The 18,514-nt window shown below is 44.2% G+C and overlaps 2 non-coding genes across 2 annotated transcripts; both read right to left on the minus strand.

Moving 5' to 3' along the window:
* Positions 1-115: 115 nt before the first annotated feature.
* LOC117658894 (U6 spliceosomal RNA) lies at positions 116-222 on the minus strand. The gene has a single exon (XR_004589351.3). It is a non-coding gene; the product is annotated as a U6 spliceosomal RNA (small nuclear RNA).
* Positions 223-2,290: 2,068 nt separating this feature from the next.
* LOC117657060 (U6 spliceosomal RNA) lies at positions 2,291-2,397 on the minus strand. Its single transcript, XR_004589063.3, has one exon. It is a non-coding gene; the product is annotated as a U6 spliceosomal RNA (small nuclear RNA).
* Positions 2,398-18,514: the final 16,117 nt, after the last annotated feature.

Raw genomic sequence — 18,514 nt, forward strand, 5'->3', positions numbered from 1 at the left:
TCTTTCTTTCTTTCTTTCTTTCTTTCTTTTTTTCTTTCTTTCTTTCTTTCTTTCTTTCTTCCTTCCTTCCTTCCTTCCTTCCTTCCTTTCTTTTTTTCTTTCTTTCTTTCTTTCTTTCTTTATCAAACGCTTTATGAATTTGCATGTGATCCTAACGCGGAGGCCTTGCCAACCATCTCTGTATCGTTCCAATTTTAGTATATGGGCTGCCGAAGCTAGCACAGCCAGGGACTGTATTTTCAATGGTTTGACCATCGTCTTTTCATGTGATCCCCCTTCTATGACCTTCCCAGCCAGCATTCCACAAAGAAAGCCAATGGGGGAAACCAGATTCCCTTAACAACTGCATGACTCACTTAACAACTGCAGTTATTTGATTAACAACCAACGGCAAAGAAAGTGGTAACATTGGATGGGACTCGTGGAAGAACGTCCTTGCTGGTTTCAGTTGGGTCATAAATTGAGGGCTACCTCTATGGAAGGTGTACAACATTCAACAGAAGAAATCAGGTCCCTTAATGGAGAGGACCACATGCTGAACTGAATCTGGGGAGGGGTTAGTGTGTGTTGGGGTGAAGCCCCTCCCTTTGCTTTTAGCACACCCTGCTCTATCCTCAAAGTCAGGTCACTTCCCTGAATTGGGGGGAGCAGCTGACAGATTTCAATCCCCTATCCCCACCCCATAAGGGAGAATTAAAAATGAGATCCTATGCAAGCCCCCTCTTTACTTGTTGAAGGAATGAATGAAGGGGACCCCTAAGAAATGGATAGAATGAGAAAATATTTGCTTTATTTTGCACCACCTCTTCTTGCAACTTAATATAAAAGTCAAGAAATGGACAATTGATATGAAATGTTGCTTTCACAAATATAACTTTTGCTATGGCCCAAATGCTTCTCCTTGGGTTCTTACTCCTCCTCTACTCCAGTAGTAAGAAATCTGATCCTATGAGGAGCTCAACTTTTAACTCTCCCCTTTGGAGCATTTCTGCTTTTGTGGCAATTTCGATGTCTCCTCTCCCCCTTTCTACTTTCCTAAGCTTAATAAACTGCATTTGTTTCTGAGGGCATCTCAGCTTCTCTTCTCTACTCTTCTCTTCTCTACTCCCCAGATACAATCTTCCACTCGGAAATATCCCTTTAATTTGCAAAGGTATTTTTCTCTTCTGGAATCCCTGAGTGATTTTTCCAGAAAAATCCAATTCAGCCAGTTATCCATCTCCAACCTCCATGCAGAAGATGAGGCTGATGATTACTGTTTATCTCCTGAAGGTGGTGCCCAAATCACAGTGATTCCCTTGGAGAGATAAATTGCCAAAGAGCTAAGAAAGCATCTTAACCCTTCTCTGAAGTTGAATGAAATCTCTTGCCAGCCACCCCTTGCCTTGGTCTTAGAAATAGATCTAGGGGCTTTAAAAGGGAGAAACGGGAAGGGTATTTGCATGCCTATGCAGCCTCTCTTTCTCGCAACTCAACTTAAGCGTGAGGAGAAGAGGTCCACCTAGATTCTAGAAGGAACGTTGGATTCAGAAGATCACTCCTTGCCCATTTCTCTGCCATGGCCCAACTGTTTCTCTTCCTCCTCTTCCTCCTCACCTACTTCACTGGTAAAGTATCCTGTTGACTGGCAAAAATCAAGCATCTTCTCTTCCTTGGAGGATTTCTACTTTGCTGGAATTGTTCTCTTCTCTTCATCCCTTTTTTCCTTTCTTTTAGTGGAATTAAAATTTTTCCTTCTGACTGCATCTTATATTTATTTTATACCCTTTCTTCCCCCTGCAGATGCCTTGGCCCAGTTCACCATGACTCAGCCACCTTCTCTGTCGGTATCCCCTGGGGGAACAGTCAGCATCACCTGTACCAGGGCAGGGGGCAGCTTTTCTGACCACCATGTGAGCTGGTTTCAAAAGAAACCTGGCACTAAACCAGTACTAGTGATCTATAGTTATTCTGGCAGACCTTCTGGAATCCCCGAGCGATTTTCTGGTTCTATCGATTCTTCCTCCAATTCGGCCACTTTATCCATCTCCAACGTTCAACCGGAAGATGAGGCTGACTATTACTGTTTGTCTCAGGATAGCAATTCTCAGAGCACAGTGATTCCACCTTATGGGGAACTGTGACAAAAACCAGGAGGTGGCCCTGTCTTCCTTGAACGCTTCGTTCAACATTGTTTGCAGATGGTTTTACAAAAGAATTGCATATAGACAGGGAATGTATTTTTTTTTTCTTTCTTTCTTTCTTTCTTTCTTTCTTTCTTTCTTTCTTTCTTTCTTTCTTTCTTTCTTTCTTTCTTATCAGACACTTCATTAATTTGTGTGTGATCCTTATGCAGGGGCCATGCTAATATTCTCCGTATCGTTCCAATTTTAGTATATATGCTGCCGAAGCGAGCACAGCCAGGGAACATATTTCTCTATGGTTTCAGCACCGACTTTTCATGTGGTTCCCCTCTATGACCTATCCAGCTTGCTATCTACAAACAAAATTTGTATGAGGAGCTCAATGTTTAGTTCTCCTCCTAGGAAGATTTCTAGTTTCGTGGCAATTTGGAACTCTCCGCTCCTCCTTTCTACTTCCCTAACCTTAATAAACTGCATTTCTGTCTGATGGCATCTCAGCTTCTCTTGGTCTTCTAACTCCCCAGATACAATCCTCCACTGGGAAATACCCCTTTAATTTGCAAAGGTATTTTTCTCTTCTGGAATCCCTGAGTGATTTTTCCGGTTCTCCTGATCCTTCGTCCAATTCACCCACTCGTCCATCTCCAACTTCCATGCAGAAGATGAGGCTGATTATTGCTCTTCGTGGCCTGATGGGGGCCCCCAAATCACAGTGAAAAGAGAAATTGGCAAAGAGCTAAGAAAGCATCTTAACCCTTCTCCGAAGTTTCACTTCGCATTGGGGCAGGTGGCTATGCATGCCGATTTTTAGTAAAGAATAAAAATAACAGGTTTGATTATGTCGGGCTGTAAACGAGGCATTGAACCAGTCTTGGAGAACATGGAGTGGAGATGATACAAGCAGAGTAACGTGTGTGTTTTGTGTGATTGTGTGTAGTTGCTTATTGTTTGATCCACCCTTTCATTGCCTTCCAGTTCCCCTCTCCATTTTTCCTTCGGGGGTGAACTAATCCTCCACCAGACCTTGGTGCCATCATATCTCTTAGGATACTGGAAAAAGTCCAATTTCTAGATTGTTTCTGCCCTGGCCTTCAGGCTTCTATGCTGGGTAAGGGGCTGAAGATCCCATTCAAGGCATCACTTGGCTACTGGGGAACTTCTATCTTTATGTCTGGAGGACATAGGGATGAATGGGATAGAATAAAGTGCAACTCTACTCTTGAAATTGAACGTGTTTGGGGTTTTGGACCTTCTGGATGTTGTGATTTTCCATCTTTGATCCTGATTTTGATTGTGCAATGTCCAACAGAGCCACTGTGCATTCAGGGGAAGTCAACCCTCCAACTCAAGATCAACTAAATCTACTTCATTGTAAGGCTGTATTAACGTAACCTTTACAAGCCTGAAAGTAGAAACGTCCCACCGCCACTTCTAACTGGTGGGAACCTTAAGGGGGGATCTTTCCTCAGATTCTTCTTATCACCATTAAGTGATTCTGGGCTCCTGCTCCTCTTATCTGATTGTTTCCCTTGCAGCATCTCTTCCTTCCTTTCCTCAAGGTCAACCATGCATTCTGTTGCAGGCAACATTCCTGAAATGGTGGCTCCTGTTTGAGGAGAAGATGACAGTCAACCCCAGAAGGACTGTTGCAGAATTTGTGTCGTGTAGCAGTTGCATCTTTTCCTGGACAAGGATCAGTAGTGAAATTCAGCTGGCTCTATCCGGATCGCACGAACTGGTAATGCTGGTGGTGGGAGGCTTCACTCACCCAGCCACCCGAATGTCATCACGTCCCTTTTTAGACCCTCTGAGCATGTGCAAAAGGCTCTGAGTATGTGTGGAGGAGGCACATGCGCTCAAATTTGTGGGCCGGTAGAGAAGGTAAATGAATACCACCCCTGACAAGGATACGGTGCTTATGGTCACAAATGCTTTGGTCACTTCCCAAATGGACTACTCCAACATGCTGTCAATCAGGTTGCACCTTTGCTTAATGAGCTGCACTAGCTCCCAATATGCTTCTGGGTGCCATTCAAGGTTCTAGTCCTCCTTCTAAAACTTTCATGGCATGAGCCCAGCGTACTGGAAGGACATCTCTTTTCATTTGTCTATCTGTCCATCAGATCCTTTGCTTAGGTTCCAGGACACTGAAATGTGAGAATGCGAAAGGCAGATTGGTTCTGGACTCTCTACCCTTCCTCCTTCCTCCATCATTGGAGACTCACCAATGGAATCTCCTGCCAGCCACCCCTTGTCTTTGTCCTAGATATAGATCTAGAGGCTTTAAAAGGGAGAAACAGGAAGCGTATTTGCATGCCTTTGCAGTCTCTCTTTCTTGCAGCTCAACTTAAGCGTGGGGAGAAGAGGTCCACCTAGAAGGAACTTTGGTTTCAGAAGATCAGTCCTTGCCCATTTCTCTGCCATGGCCCAATCGTTTCTCTTCCTCCTCTTCCTGCTCACTTATCTCACTGGTAAAGTATTCTGTTGACTGGCCAAGAATCAAGCATCTTCTTCTCTTCCTTGGAAGATTTCTAGATGTTCCTCCTTTCCTTCTCCTGTCCCTTTTTTCCTTCTTTGCAGCTGAATAAATGCATTTCTCTTTGACTGCATCTTAGATTTATTTTATACCCTTTCTTCCCCCTGCAGGTGCCTTGGCCCAGTTCACCATGACTCAGCCACCTTCTCTATCGGTATCCCCTGGAGGAGCAGTCAGGATCACCTGTACCAGGGCAGGCGGTAGCATTTCTGGCTATTATGTGGGCTGGTATCAGCAGAAATCTGGCACTAAACCCCTAGCAGTGATCTATAAATATAGTGAGAGACCTTCTGGAATCCCCGAACGATTTTCTGGTTCTTATGATTCTTCCTCCAATTCGGCCACCTTGTCCATCTCCAACGTTCAAGCAGAAGATGAGGCTGACTATTACTGTTTGACGAGTGATGAAAATTCTCAGAGCACAGTGATTGCATTTCATGGGGAACTGTGACAAAAACCAGAAGGTGGCTCAGTCTTCCTTGAACGCTTCGCTCAACATGGTTTGACAAAAGAATTGCACACAAGTAGGGAATGTACTTTTGATAGTTTCAGCATCCTTTTTCCCCCCCATGTGATCACTTTCTATGATCTTCCCATCTAGCATTCAATGAACAGAGCGTTTTAATGGCCGGATGCCTTTCCCGTCACCAATGCAGAGTTCAGCAGTGTCAGGGCGTTGATTAATCCCATTCTGCCTCTGGGAAATTGCACCCTGATTAAGAGGAGCGAATCGTGGCCTTTCCTTGCGAGCATACTTTAAGAAAACAAACCCGAAGAAATATCTTCTAAGAAAACTCATTTATTTGTTATAAAGAAAATAAAAAATCTCACTAGCTAAATTAATTACATTTTGGCAAACGTTCCTGCCGGACCTCCTGGCAGGAGAACCTCTTGGCAGGAGAACAAAGAAAGTCAGAAGAAGGAGTGAAGGAATGTGTGATGTGTGGACATGCACAGTTAGCTTAGAGATAAGAATTCTTGGCAAGCTATGGAAAGTCTTATAGTTCAAAAATAGAGCTCATCTGGTAAATAAAAAAAACGCAGTGACAAGCAGATATATTCTCATTGTGCTAAAAGAGAGAGAAATATCTGCCTCTCCCTAGGATCCAAACTCACAGTCTCCTGTTTGTCGAGTCTGTCCAGGTGTTGTCCATGGGGGAACCCGGATTCCCTTAACAACTGCATGATTCACTTAATAACTGTTTGATTTGCTTAACAACCATGGCAAAGATGTTCATGAAATTGGATGTGACTCCGTAAGAAAGCATCTTAACCCTTCTCTGAAGTTGAATGAAATCTCCTGCCAGCCACCCCTTGTCTTTGTCCTGGAAATAGATCTAGAGGCTTTAAAAGGGAGAAACAGGAAGAGTATTTGCATGCCTTTGCAGCCTCTCTTTCTGACAGCTCAACTTAAGCGTGAGGAGAAGAGGTCTACCTAGAAGGAACATTGGTTTTGGAAGATCAGTCCTTGCCCGTTTCTCTGCCATGGCCCAACTGTTTCTCTTCCTCCTCTTCCTCCTCACCTATTTCACTGGTAAAGTATCCTGTTGACTGGCAAAAATCAAGCATCTTCTCTTCCTTGGAAGATTTCTACTTTGCTGGAATTATTCCCTTCTCCTCTCCCTTTTTTCCTTTCTTTTAGCTGAATTAAAACTTTTCCCTCTGACTGCATCTTAGATTTATTTTATACCCCTTCTTCCCCCTGCAGGTGCCTTGGCCCAGTTCACCATGACTCAGCCACCTTCTCTGTCGGTATCCCCTGGAGAAACAGTCAGCATCACCTGTACCAGGGCAGGGGGTAGCATTTCTGACCACTATGTGAGCTGGTATCAGCAGAAACCTGATACTAAAATCCTAGCAGTGATCTATGAAGATAGTGAGAGACCTTCTGGAATCCCTGAGCGATTTTCTGGTTCTATCGATTCTTCCTCCAATTCAGCCACTTTATCCATCTCCAACGTTCAAACAGAAGATGAGGCTGTCTATTTCTGTTTGTCTTATGATGACAATGCTCAGAGCACAGTGATTCCACCTTATGGGGAACTGTGACAAAAACCAGAAGGTGGCTCAACCTTCCTTGAATGCTTCGCTCAACATGGGTTGCAGGTGGTTTCACAAAAGAATTGCAGACAGCCAGGGACTGTATTTTCAATGGCTTGAGCATCCTCTTTTCATGCGATCCCCCTTCTATGACCTTCCCAGCCAGCATTCCACAAAGAAAGCCAATGGGGGAAACCAAATTCCCTTATCAACTGCATGACTCACTTAACAACTGCAGGTATTTGATTAACAACCAATGGCAAAGAAAGTGGTAACATTGGATGGCACTCGTGGAAGAACCTCCTTGCTGGTTTCAGTTGGGTCATAAACTGAGGGCTACCAGTATAGAAGGTGTACAACATTCAACAGAAGAAATCAGGTCCCTTAATGGAGAGGACCACATGCTGAGTTGAATCTGGGGAGGGGTTAGTGTGTTTTGGGTGAAGCCCCTCCCTTTGATTTTAGCACACCCTGCTCTAACCTCAAAGTCAGGTCACTTCCCTGAATTGGGGGGAGCAGCTGACAGATTTCAATCCCCTAACCCCACCCCATAAGGGAGAATTAAAAATGAGATCCTATGCAAGCCCCCTTTTTACTTGTTGAAGGAATGGATGAAGGGAACCCCTAAGAAATGGATAGAATGAGAAAATATTTGCTTTATTTTGCACCACCTCTTCTTGCAACTTAATATAAAAGTTGAGAAAGGGACAATTGATATGAAATGTTGCTTTCACAAATACAACTGTTCCCCACTTCTCTGCCATGGCCCAAATGTTTCTCCTTGGGTTCTTACTCCTCCTCTACTCCAGTAGTAAGAAATCTGTTCCTATGAGGAGCTTAAGGTTTAATTCTCCTCTTTGGAGCATTTCTGGTTTTGTGGCAATTTCGATGTCTCCTCTCCCCCTTTCTACTTTCCTAAGCTTAATAAACTGCATTTGTTTCTGAGGGCATCTCAGCTTCTCTTCTCTACTCTTCTCTTCTCTACTCCCCAGATACAATCTTCCACTCGGAAATATCCCTTTAATTTGCAAAGGCATTTTTCTCTTCTGGAATCCCTGAGTGATTTTTCCAGAAAAATCCAATTCAGCCAGTTGTCCATCTCCAACCTCCATGCAGAAGATGAGGCTGATGGTTACTGTTTATCTCCTGAAGGTGGTGCCCAAATCACAGTGATTCCCTTGGAGAGATAAATTGCCAAAGAGCTAAGAAAGCATCTTAACCCTTCTCTGAAGTTGAATGAAATCTCCTGCCAGCCACCTTTTGCCTTGGTCTTAGAAATAGATCTAGGGGCTTTAAAAGGGAGGAACAGGAAGAGTATTTGCATGCCTTTGCAGCCTCTCTTTTTTACAGCTCAACTTAAGCGTGAGGAGAAGAGGTCCACCTAGATTCTAGAAGGACCGTTGGTTTCAGAAGATCAGTTCTTGCCCATTTCTCTGCCATGGCCCAACAGTTTCTCTTCCTCCTCTTTCTCATCACTTACTTCACTGGTAAAGTACCCCGTTGACTGGCAAAGATCTAGCAACTTTTCCTCTTCCTTGGAACATTTCTATATTTCTGGAATTATTCCCTTCTCCTTGTCCCTTTTTTCCTTTCTTTCAGCTGAATTAAAACTTTTTCCTCTGACTGCATCTTAGATTTATTTTATACCCTTTCTTCCCCCTGCAGGTGCCTTGGCCCAGTTCACCATGACTCAGCCACCTTCTCTGTCGGTATCCCCTGGAGGAACAGTCAGGATCACCTGTACCAGGGCAGGCGGTAGCATTTCTAGCTACTATGTGAGCTGGTATCAGCAGAAACCTGGCACTAAACCCCTAGCAGTGATCTATGATTTTTCTAGCAGACCCTCTGGAATCCCTGAGCGATTTTCTGGTTCTTATGATTCTTCCTCCAATTCGGCCACTTTATCCATCTCCAACGTTCAACCGGAAGATGAGGCTGACTATTACTGTTTGTCTTATGATAGCAATTCTCAGAGCACAGTGATTCCACTTTATGGGGAACTGTGACAAAAACCAGAAGGTGGCCCTGTCTTCCTTGAAGGCTTCGCTCAACATGGGTTGCAGGTGGTTTGACAAAAGAACTGCACACAGTCAGGGAAGGTATTTTGGATGGTTTGAGCATTCTGGGGTCATGTGATCAGCCAGTCCTTCCCAGCTGGCTTCCAACAAACCAAGTCAATGGGGGAAACCCCAGTTTCAGTTTGCAACCATGAGATTCATGTAAATTGTTTGGATACCAAAGAAGGAGAATATTCCACAGCAAGGAAGATAGAAAGGAGAGAGGAACGAGAGGGTAGGAAGAGGAGAGGGAAGGAGAGGAATGATTTTTCTGGTTCTCCTGACCCTTCGTCCAATTCAGCCACTCGTCCATCTCCAACTTCCATGCAGAAGATGAGGCTGATGATTACTGTTTATCTCCTGAAGGGGGCGCCCAAATCACAGTGATTCCCTTGGACAGATAAATTGCCAAAGAGCTAAGAAAGCATCTTAATCCTTCTCTGAAGTTGAATGAAATCTCCTGCCAGGCACCTTTTGCCTTTCTCTTAGAAATAGATCTAGGGGCTTTAAAAGGGAGAAACAGGAAGAGTATTTGCATGCCTTTGCAGCCTCTCTTTCTTGTAGCTCAACTTAAGCGTGAGGAGAAGAGGTCCACCTAGAAGGAACGTTGGTTTCAGAAGATCAGTCCTTGCCCATTTCTCTGCCATGGCCCAACAATTTCTCTTCCTCCTCTTCGTCCTCACCTACTTCACTGGTAAAGTACCCCGTTGACTGGCAAAGATCTAGCAACTTTTCCTCTTCCTTGGAACATTTCTGGAATTATTCCCTTCTCCTCAGCCCTTTTTTCCTTTCTTTCAGCTGAATAAATGCATTTCTCTCTGACTGCATCTCAATTGCATTTTATCCCTTTTCTCTCCCCCTGCAGGTGCCTTGGCCCAGTTCACCATGACTCAGCCACCTTCTCTGTCGGTATCCCCTGGAGGAACAGTCAGGATCACCTGTACCAGGGCAGGGGGTAGCATTACTAGCTACTCTGTGAGCTGGTATCAGCAGAAACCTGGCACTAAACCAGTACTAGTGATCTATAGTTATTCTAGCAGACCTTCTGGAATCCCTGAGCGATTTTCTGGTTCTTATGATTCTTCTTCCAATTCGGCCACTTTATCCATCTCCAACGTTCAACCGGAAGATGAGGCTGACTATTTCTGTTTGTCTTATGATGGCAATTATCAGTGCACAGTGATTCCACCTTATGGGGAACTGTGACAAAAACCAGAAGGTGGCTCAGCCTTCCTTGAACGCTTCGTTCAACATGGGTTGCAGGTGGTTTCACAAAAGAATTGCATACAGACAGGGAATGTATTTTCGACATTTTTGGCATCCTCTTTTCATGTGATCCCCCTTCTATGACCTTCCCAGCCAGCATTCCACAAAGAAAGCCAATGGGGGAAACCAAATTCCCTTAACAACTGCATGATTCACTTAACAACTGCAGTTATTTGATTAACAACCAATGGCAAAGAAAGTGGTAACATTGGATGGGACTCGTGTAAGAACTTCCTTGCTGGTTTCAGTTGGGTCATAAATTGAGGACTACCTGTATAGAAGGTGTACAACATTCAGCAGAAGAAATCAGGTCCCTTAATGGAGAGGACCACATGCTGAGTTGAATCTGGGGAGGGGTTAGTGTGTGTTGGGGTGAAGCCCCTCCCTTTGCTTTTAGCACACCCTGCTCTAACCTCAAAGTCAGGTCACTTCCCTGAATTGGGGGGAGCAGCTGACAGATTTCAACCCCACCCCATAAGGGAGACTTACAAATGAGATCCTATGCAAGCCCCCTTTTTACTTGTTGAAGGAACGGATGAAGGGAACCCCTAAGAAACGGGTAGAATGAGAAAATATTTGCTTTATTTTGCACCACCTCTACTTGCAACTTAATATAAAAGTCGAGAAAGGGACAATTGAAATGAAATGTTGCTTTCACAAATACAACTGTTCTCCACTTCTCTGCCATGGCCCAAATGTTTCTCCTTGGGTTCTTACTCCTCCTCTACTCCAGTAGTAAGAAATCTGTTCCTATGAGGAGCTCAAGGTTTAATTCTCCTCTTTGGAGCATTTCTGGTTTTGTGGCAATTGGGACGTCTCCTCTCCCCCTTTCTACTTTCCTAAGCTTAATAAACTGCATTTGTTTCTGAGGGCATCTCAGCTTCTCTTCTCTACTCTTCTCTTCTCTACTCCCCAGATACAATCTTCCACTCGGAAATATCCCTTTAATTTGCAAAGGTATTTTTGTCTTCTGGAATCCCTAAGTGATTTTTCTGGTTCTACTGACCCTTGGTCCAATTCAGCCAGTTATCCATCTCCAACCTCCATGCAGAAGATGAGGCTGATGATTACTGTTTATCTCTTGAAGGTGGTGCCCAAATCACAGTGATTCCCTTGGAGAGATAAATTGCCAAAGAGCTAAGAAAGCATCAACCCTTCTCTGAAGTTGAATGAAATCTCCTGCCAGGCACCCCTTGTCTTTGTCCTAGAAATAGATCTAGGGGCTTTAAAAGGGAGGAACAGGAAGGGTATTTGCATGCCTTTGCAATCCATCTTTCTTGCAGCTCAACTTAAGCGTGAGGAGAAGAGGTCCACCTAGAAGGAAGTTTGGCTTCAGAAGATCAGTCCTTGCCCGTTTCTCTGCCATGGCCCAACCATTTCTCTTCCTCCTCTTCCTGTTCACCTATCTTACTGGTAAAGTATCCTGTTGTCTGGCAATAATCAAGCATCTTCTTCTTTTCTTCTTTCAGCTGAATAAATGGATTTCTCTGTGGTTGCCTCTCAGTTGCATTTCATTCCCTTTTCTTCCCCCTGCAGGTACCTTGGCCCAGTTCACCATGACTCAACCACCTTCTCTGTCGGTATCCCCTGGAGGAACAATCTGGATCAGCTGTACCAGGGCAGGGGGTAGCATTACTGGCTACGTTGTGAGCTGGTATCAGCAGAAACCTGGCACTAAACCAGTACTATTGATCTATAGTTATTCTAGCAGACCTTCTGGAGTCCCCGAGCGATTTTCTGGTTCTTATGATTCTTCCTCCAATTCGGCCACTTTATCCATCTCTAACGTTCAAACAGAAGATGAGGCTGACTATTATTGTTTGTCTCATGATGGCAATTCTCAGAGCACAGTGATTCCACCTTATGGGGAACTGTGACAAAAACCAGAAGGTGGCCCAGCCTTCCTTGAACGCTTCGCTCAACACGGGTTGCAGATGGTTTTAGAGAAGAACTGCACACAGTCAGGGAAGGTATTTTGGATGGTTTGAGCATTCTGGGGTCATGTGATCAGCCAGTCCTTCCCAGTTGGCTTCCAACAAACCAAGTCAATGGGGGAAACCCCAGTTTCAGTTTTCAACCATGAGATTCATGTAAACTGTTTGGATACCAAAGAAGGAGAATATTCCACAGGAAGGAAGATAGAAAGGAGAGAGGAGGAGAGGGTAGGAAGAGGAGAGGGAGGGAGAGGAATGGAAGAAAGGGAAAAGGAGAGGAAGGAAGGGGACAGGAGTAGGAGAGAAGTTGAGAAGGAGGAAAAGAAGAGAGGAGTGGGGGAAAGGAAGGGGAAGTAGGATGAGGTAGGAGAGGAGAGACGAGAAAGTAGGAGGAGATAGAGGAAGGAAGAGAAGGGGAGGAGAAGAAGAAGGGTTGTTGCAAAATGAGGGAAGAAAGGGTAGACGAGCAACTCCGAATGTAATTAAAATGCCTTATTTTAATGCTTTCTTTAAGGAAAAAAATGTTTATGTAGGATTAATTATGTATAAGAAAATGTACATTTTATATTATGTGTATAAGAAATAAAACTGAAAAAGTTCTCCCAAAAATAAAAAAGAGAGATTCATGTAACCATTGCAGTAATTCGTTTAACAACTTTGGCAAAAAAGGTGCAATGATTTAGTGCAGCCCACTTAAAAATCGGTCCGCCATCCTTTGTGTCAACCACACGCAAGCCACTAAGGTTGAGAAGGACAAGCACCCAGAAGCACAATGCTCCAGATGTATGCCTAATTTCTACCTTAATGTCCTTTTTTCAAAGCCAAGCATTAAAATCAACAGGTGACTCTTGGTGACATCTTCTATAGCAGAAATAATAAAGAAGGCAAATTTGTTCCATTCTTGTCCTTTTTCGCCTCATTCTTTTCTTTTGTCTGCCCTTCCTTTGATGCTTGGAGAGAAGGACGATGATGGTCCTTGAAGGACCAGAAATGCTGCACTTTTTCAGCCCATGTGGGGACCATGCAGATGTTGCAACATCAGTGGCCAGTAGGGGCTGCTGGTGCCCTTTCATGTTTCTCCAAAAAAGACTTAAGCAAAAGGATGGCCAGCTGTTGTTGTTAGTTGCGAAGTCATGTCCGACCCATCGCCCCATGGACAGCGTTCCTCCAGGCCTTCCTGTCCTCTACCATCCTCTGGAGTTCATTTAAGCTCACGCCGACTGCTTCAGTGACTCCATCCAGCCACCTCGTTCTCTGCCGTCCCCTTCTTCTTCTTTTCCCCTCCATCGTTCCCAGCATTCGGCTCTTCTCCAGGGAGTCCTTCCTTCTCATTAGGTGGCCAAAGTATGTGAGTTTCCTCTTCAGGATCTGGCCTTCTAAAGAGCAGTCAGGGTTGATCTCCTCTAGGTAAGGGAGGATGATCCCACATAGAACATGAGAAATATGTGGGATAAAAGAAAATGCTTAGTTGCACCAATTCTGCTTCTGGTGGCACGTTTCAAAGATTTTTAAAAAAAAAACAGTATAAGGAATTGTTTATGAACTGCCCTACTTTATATGTCCAATCGGAGGATCGTTCTCCTCTTTTTCCTCTCTTAGAGACCTACTTGAGTAGAATTAATACTGCATCCAGTTTTGGTCACCACGATGTGAAAAAGATTGGAGACTCTAGAAAGAGCATAGAGAAGAGCAACAAAGATGATTAGGGGACTGGAGGATAAAACAGACAAAGAAGGGTTGCAGGAACTGGGTATGTCTAGTTTAATGAAGAGGAGGATTAGGGGAGACATGATAACAGTGTTCCAATATCTCAGGGGCTGCCCCAAAGAAGAGGGAGTCAAGCTCTTCTCCAAAGCACCTAAAGGCAGGACAAGAAGCAATGGGTGGAAACTAATCAAGGAGAAAAGCAACTTAGAACTAAGGAGGAATTTCCTGACAGTGAGAACAATTAATCAGTGGAACAACTTGCCTCCAAAAGTTGTGAATGCTCCAACACTGGACGTTTTTAAGAAGATGTTGGATAACCCTTTGTCTGAAGTGGTTGTAGGGTTTCCTGCCTAGGCAGGGAGTTGGACTAGAAGACCTCCAAGGTCTCTCCCAACTCTGTTATTCTGTTATTCTGTCTGTTATTCTGTTAATCAATGAGCTTGCTCTTTGCCCCCATCCCAATCCATCCCACCTACACTCCGAAGCATTGCTTTTCTGCGATACCATTTCCTTAACTCCTGAGATCAGAGGAGATTCATGGAATACCCTCCAGAAACCCTTCAAGCTATTCAAAGACTAAGTTTTGCCTCGTCCTCCGCTCCTTACTACCAGAAATATTGCTTTTCAACAAGTCACATCTTAGCAGCTTCTTCCTTTCTTCTCAAATCAGCCTCCCAAAAGGTTGGCTTGATAGTTGAAGAGAAAGACATTTGCATGAGGAGGTCCTGTCTTGTCCTTTGGGGGTTTAAGAGAGGCGGAGAGGAGTCCAGGGGAAAATCCAATTGCTTCAGAGAAGGGATTGGCCCATTGAGTTCTCCAACCATGTCCCAGGCGCTTCTTCTCTCTGTAGTCTTGATCTCTGTTGGTAAGAGACTATAGTAAGGAGGCACAACACTTTCTGGAACTAAACCCACAAGAGCCTCCTTGCCAGGTAGCTAGGTTTGTTATTCATGGTCCTCTTGACTTTCCATTGAACAAGCAATGTCTTTCTCTCTTTCAGGCCCCAGCCTTCAACAACTGCAGACCTTGAAGGACCCAGAATTTGTTGCAGTTGGACGAACAGTCATCATATCTTGTCGATACGATCGTGGAAATCTTGGGGATAGCAACCAACCTTGGTGGTCACAGCAGATACCTGGGAATAAACCTCAAATTCTGATCCATTCGACCAGTTCCAGACCATCGGGGGTTCCAGAACGTTTCTCTGGGTCCAGATCAGGGAATGTGATGTCCTTGACTATCACTGGGGCTCTGCTTGAAGACGAAGCCACCTATTATTGTTGTGTCTGGACGGGTAGTCAGTCCCACAGTGATTCTTTCAGCTGGGGAAGTGAGACAAAACCCCTTCACTTCATTTCCTTTATTTTGTTTTTGTCCTGTGTGCATCAGTGAAATTTGACAAGAAGGGACAAATGTGTAATTTTAGGCAAGAGGGAAAGATCATCCGATCCAGGTGATCTTCATTCAGAAAGCCCAGCTCCTCATCATGTTTATGGTTTTATTTTTTTCCTGTTCTTTATTTAAGATTTTTAAGAACTCATTACTGTTTTGATGGAAACTAATCAAGGAGAGAAGCAACCTAGAACTAAGGAGAAACTTCCTAACAGTGAGGAAAATTAACCAGTGGAATGACTTGCCTCCAGAAGTTGTGGATGCTCCATCACTGGAGGTTTTTAAGAATAGATTAGACAATCATTTGTCTGAAATGGTATAGGGCCGTGATGGTGAACCTGTGGCACACGTGGCACATGGGGTCATATCTGTGAGCACGCGAGCGTTGCTCTAGCTCAGCTCCAGCGCGCATGTGCGTGCCGGTCAGCTGATTTTCAGGCCTTCTGGGATCACCAGAAGTCGGGAAATGGGCCGTTTCCGGCCTCTGGAGGGCCTCCGAGGGACCTCCAGGGGTGGGGGTGGAGGCCGTTCTTGCCCTCCTCTGGCTCCAAAAAAGCCTCTGGAGCCTGGGGAGGATGAAAAACAGGCCTTTCGGGCCAACCAGAAGTCGGGAAACAGGCTATTTCTGGCCTCTAGAGGGCCTCCAAGTGGGTGGGGAAGTCTGTTTTCGCCCTCCCCAGGCTCCAAGAAAGCCTCTGGAGCCTGGGGAGGGTGAAAAACAGGCTGACCGGTAATCTTTTTGCCATCGCGTGCCAAAAGCGGGAGGAGTGTGGAGGAGATCGCACATGCATGCATGTGGGGGAGGGGTGGGGCATGAGGGGCATTGAATTATGGGTGTGGGCACACATGTGTGCGACTCCCCCTGTGCTCCCCCCACTTTTGGCACGCGACGGCAAAAAGGTTAGCCATCACTGGTATAGGGTTTTCTGTTTGAGCAGCGGGTTAGACTGGAAGACCTCCAAGGTCCCTTCGAACTTCTTATTCTCTTATTCTGGGATTAACTAGCTTGGGGCATTATGAGAAGATGCTTCCTCCACCATTCTCAAGAGGATTAGAACAAACCATATAATTTGATCTTGGTTCCGTATGAATCCAAGAAACAGAAATTCTAGGCAGATCCTGCTTCATTTGCCAAACGGGGCCATTTGTCTAGCAACATCTACCTGGTTCAGGTGAAACAGACAAAAGATGAAACCAGCACTATGAGCTTCTTTCTTCTGAAAGCTGGGTAGCTTAGCACTTTGGAGAGTGCAGGAGAAGGAAGATGATGGTTCTCAAAGGATTGGCAAATGTCTTCAGTCCAGGTGGAGATAATGCAGATGGTGGAATATCAGTAGCCAGTAGAAGCTGCTGCTTTCATGGTTCTCCAAAAGTGACTTAAAGAAAAGGGTGGGCAGATGTGGCTCCTGCAAAGTCCAGTCTCTTCCTCCAGATTAAGGGAGGAGGAGGAGGAGGAGGGCACTGATCCCCACAGAACAGGTGAAATATGCAGGATGAAAGGAAATGGTTTATGTCCATCAGCTCTGCTTCCAGCGCCTTGGTCCAAAAATGAAGAAAACTGAATATGAGGATTGCTTATGACCTCTCTTAGCTCTTATCTCCAACTGAAGTCCAGCTCTCCTCTTTTTCTTTCTTTTTTTAATTATTATTATTTTTAATTTTTATTCATAAACATTTTGAATACAGTGTATTGTCAGGGTATATCATTTACAAAAGAAAAACAAAGAAAAGACAGTAAAAATATTAACACATATACTGCTAACAATAGTAATAATGTTTAACAGAATGGTTTTAGCTGAATTTCTTTTTATATTAACTTATTCATAATTCTGTTAAACAGACTGGCGTATTTATAGTTATAGACCATCTTTATATTTAATTCATGCATAGCAATAATCTTTCTTCATCTAATTTCTACCTCTTGTCTTTAACCACTCATAAAATCTATTCCACATCAAGTAATATTCAGTGTCTCCTGTGTCTTTTATTTTTAAAGTCAGTCTGTCCATCTCAGCGCAATCTAACATTTTGTGAATTACATCCTCATCTGATGGGAGTGTTCTCATTTTTCCAGCATTTTGCAAATACACTCCTTGCTGCTGTCAGTACATGCAAAACTAGATATGTAGTCCCTTTATCATATCTTTAGACTGGTGGTCTTGAAGGGAGATTCCTTCTCCTTGAATCACGAGAATTAATCAATGAGTGTGGGATACATAACCTCCAACACATCCCATATTTGTCCAAATGCAGATACTTTTTTGTGTAATATGGCTCCGTAAACTCAAAAAGATCAAAACAGGTTCATGGACTGAATGCTGGACAGTCTTCAGTCTATTAAATAGCTCATTTTGTCTCTTCCTTTCCTCCCGCTTCAAGGAGTTATTAATCTTTCAGACAAGACGTATCTTAGCAGTTGCTCATCCCCATCTTTAATCAGACACCCAGAGGACTGGGTTGGTAGTTGAAGAGCAAGACATTTGCATGAGGAGGTCGTCTCTTGTCCTTTGGGGATTTAGGAGAGGTGGAGAGGAGGTGAGTGGGAAATCCACTTGGTTTAGAGAAGGGATTGAGTTCTCCCACCATGTCCCAGGCACTTCTTCTCTCCGTAGTCCTGATCTCTATTGGTAAGAGAAATATCTTTGGAAGGAAGCATGACTCTTTCTAGAACTAAACTCAGAAGAATTTCCTTGCTGGATAGCTGAGTTGGCTATTCTTAGTTGTAATCCTCTTGACCCTCCATTGAACAAGCAGCGTTTTGCTCTCTTTCAGGTCCTAGCCTTCAACAACTTCAGACCCTGAAGGATGCAGAATTTGTCCCCACTGGAGGCACAGTCACCATATCTTGTCGATATAATGGTGGAAATCTTGGGGATGGCCACTACCCTTTATGGACCAAGGAGATAGCTGGGCATCAACATCGAGGAGTGATCACTTACACCACCTCCAAAGCACCGGGAGTTCCAGAACGTTTTTCTGGTTCCAGATCAGGAAACATGATGTCCTTGACTATCACCGGGGCTCAGGTTGAAGACGAAGCCACCTATTATTGTTGTGTCTGGTCAGACAATCAGTTCCACAGTGGTTCGTTCAGATGGGGAAGTGAGACAAAAAGCCTTCTTTTCATTTCATTTCCCCCTTTTTTTTGGGTTCTGCCTGTCTCGGTGCAATGTGACACGAGGACAAATGTACAATTGTGGTTGATATAAACAAGAGGAGGAGACCATCCTATCCAGATGATCTTCCTTCAGAAAGCCCAGCTCCCTCATAATCCTTTTTGCTTTTATTCTTTTCACGTTCCTTACTGAAATCTTAGGGAAGTTTGATAACGTCAGAGTGCATACAGTGTGACTATATGAGACAACCCAGGAGCAAATACAGTAAACAGAGGTTTGTATTTAAATAGTGGTTTTATCAAAGAATATATACATACACGTACTAGGCAAAGGTCAAACAATC

This window comes from Pantherophis guttatus, chromosome 17 (genome assembly GCF_059756535.1).
Source record: "Pantherophis guttatus breed Tessera chromosome 17, ASM5975653v1, whole genome shotgun sequence".
Classification (NCBI taxonomy): domain Eukaryota; kingdom Metazoa; phylum Chordata; class Lepidosauria; order Squamata; family Colubridae; genus Pantherophis; species Pantherophis guttatus.